Genomic DNA, 2,924 nt, shown 5'->3' on the forward strand with positions numbered 1-2,924 from the left:
TTCACGTGAGCTGAAGAGGCATGCTCATAAGCTTCTTGACAGGTGACCAAGGACATCACCCTGGGTGCTGATGAGGACTGTCACATCGTCTGCATATGCTGTCAGCCTGACCGACGGGCAGCTAGCTGAGACAGAGGCAGATGCAAGAGTCAGTCTGGTCAGGTGCCGCTGCAGTGCGTGGAGTAGGGACAATGCGTACAGCATTCCTGACAGAGGGCAGCCCTGGCGGATGCTCCTGCAGGCCGGGAACAGGGTGCGGAGAGTGCCATTCACCTTCAGGATGTTCAAAATGTCCCAATACAGGACCCAGAGGGCAGAGGTGAAGACAGGCCCAAAGCTGAAGGCCTCAAGGGTCCAAAACAGGTAGTCATGGCTGACCCGATCGAAAGCTTTCTCTGGGTCCAAGGAGAAAAGCCTGATGTTGAGGCCAAAGAGGTCTGCAGCCATCAGCAGGTCTCAAAGCAGAAACAGATGGTCCTGCAGTTGCTCTGCTCAGGTCGATGATGGAAGTCATAATGGTGCACAGCCGGTTAGCCAAAACCTTGGCCAGGGTCTTGTAATTGGTGCACAAGAGGGACACTGTTTACCAGTTCTTGATGCAGCCAGGGTCTCCTTTCTTAGCCAGCAGGGTGAGGACCGCTCAGCAAGGAGCTGATTGGCATTGTCAGGTCCGCAAGACTCTCACGAAAGACATACAGGAGGCAGGGGCTGAGGAGAGGCCAGAAGGGCTTATAAAACTCAGCAGTAAATGCATCAATGCCAGGGGCTTTGCCCGAGGTGAGGTCCCTGACAGCAGCTGTGAATTCTTCCAAGGACAGTTCTCGCTCAAGATGGTCAGCCTCCGAACAGCAAAGCTTAGGGAGGCCATCATGTAAGCACCTAGCAGACTCTACACAAATCAGTTCAGCTGCAAACAGTTCCTGGTAGAAGGTGATGGCATGGCATCAGATCTCAACAGGATCTATGAGTGTTTGGCTGTCTTGGGTCTTAAGATGGTCAATGAGCTTCCGTGCAGCTCGTCATTTCTCAAGGCTGAAGAAGTGAGTCAGGGCATTGGTCCGCGCAAGCTCTTGGCAGTGGGCATGGACCCCCTCTTGGCACCCCGGGCTTTACTCTCTGCCAGCTCCTGCAGATGTTTCTTGAGGAGCTTAAGACTCTTGAACAGCCCTGAATCACCGCCAGCATTATGCAGGGCCACCTCAAGCTGTGCCACATCCTTCTCCAACTCCCGAACATGGCAGCAAAGCTCTCTTGTTGCCAACTGCATGTACTGATGACAGAAAATTCTAATCTGCATCTTTCCCACATCCCACCACTGCTTCCAGGAGGGGAAGATGGCTCTTGCATCCTCCCATGTCTGCCAGAAGTGAGGAAAGCAGTCACAGAAGTAAGCATACTGCAAGAAAGTAGTGTTGAGGCACCAGTAGGGTGCCTGGGAATGCATCCTTCCAGGAAGGCTCAGCACACAGGAAACCAGGCTATGATCTTACAGTCCTGCCGAGATAATGCGGCTGCTGTGCAGGAGTGATAGCTGGTGCCTGGTGATGTACAGGTGGTCACAGCATGCCATGGGGAGCCCACTGGCGGTCACCTTCAGCCAAGTATACTGCCTCACATCAACATGGAGATGGTGCCAGACATCAACAAAGTCCGCTGCCTCTAAGGCAGTCCACAGCTTCTGGGCCAAGAATGGATGGGGCTCCAGCCCATTCCAGTCAAGATGTACATCGACCGTGCAATTGAAGTCTCCACCCTGAAGGAGAAGGTCATCACCATCAGCAGCACTCTGTAAAAAGTCAGCCATGGTCTCAAAGAAGGCGGTCCATTCTCATCCAGCACTGGGCACATAGATGTTAATAAGAAGGAGGCAATGTTGTGCAAACTGGATATGACTGGTGAGCAGGCAGCCAGGGACAACCTCTTGGGCTACCTCTGAGTCAGGAGTCAGCTGTGGTGACAGGAAGATTGCAACTCCTGCTCTGAGGGAAGTGCCATGACTGAAGAAACTGAGGCCCTTTCAGATGGCACGCCAGTCAGCTTGATTGGCTGCATTGGTGTGGTGTTTTTTTTTTTGCAGAAAGGCGATGTCCAGCCTTTTCTGGCACAGGAAATCAAAGAGTGCTGTCCACTTCGTAGGGTTTCTGCAGCCACTGGCATTAAGAAAGCCAAAGGTTGTGGTAGCCATGTGTGAAGGTGTAGAAGTGGGGACAGGCAAGGCCAAAACAACAGAGGGAGAGCCAACAGTGGGGAGCAACCATGCAGGACAGGGAAAGACTGGGCCTACAACTCCCCAGCTGGCACTTCTCATAACAAGTGCCCAACTTCACCCCCAAGCTTGCTAAGGTGAAACCTATAATGCTGCATCCCTGGATTGGAGTGTACTGCTGCTGCTGCAGCCTTAGTTTCATAGTTTCATAGTTTCTAGGGTCGGAAAGGACCTGGGCAGATCATCTAGTCTGACCCCCTGCCATGGCAGGAAAGAGTACTGGGGGTCAAACGACCCCAGCAAGATGGTCATCTAACCTCCTCTTAAAAACCCCCAGGGTGGGAGCCTGCGCCACCTCACTTGGAAGCTGGTTCCAGACCCTAGCCGCCCTGACCGTGAAGTAGCGCCTCCTGATGTCCAACTTAAACCTTCCCTCCGCCAGCTTGTGACCGTTATTCCTGGTCACTCCTGGCGGCGCTCGGGGGAACAGGGACTCCCCCAGTGCCTGTTGATCCCCCCTGACTAGTTTATAGCAGGCCACAAGATCCCCCCTCAGCCTTCTCTTCTGGAGGCTGAACAGGTTCAGGTCCCGTAACCTTTCCTCATAGGACCTACCCTGCTGTCCCTTGATCATGCGAGTGGCCCTCCTCTGGACCCTCTCGATGCTGTCCACATCCCTCTTAAAGTGCGGCTCCCAGAACTGGACACAGTACTCCAG

The sequence above is a fragment of the Alligator sinensis genome, unplaced genomic scaffold (genome assembly GCF_000455745.1).
Source record: "Alligator sinensis unplaced genomic scaffold, ASM45574v1 scaffold561_1, whole genome shotgun sequence".
NCBI lineage: Eukaryota > Metazoa > Chordata > Crocodylia > Alligatoridae > Alligator > Alligator sinensis.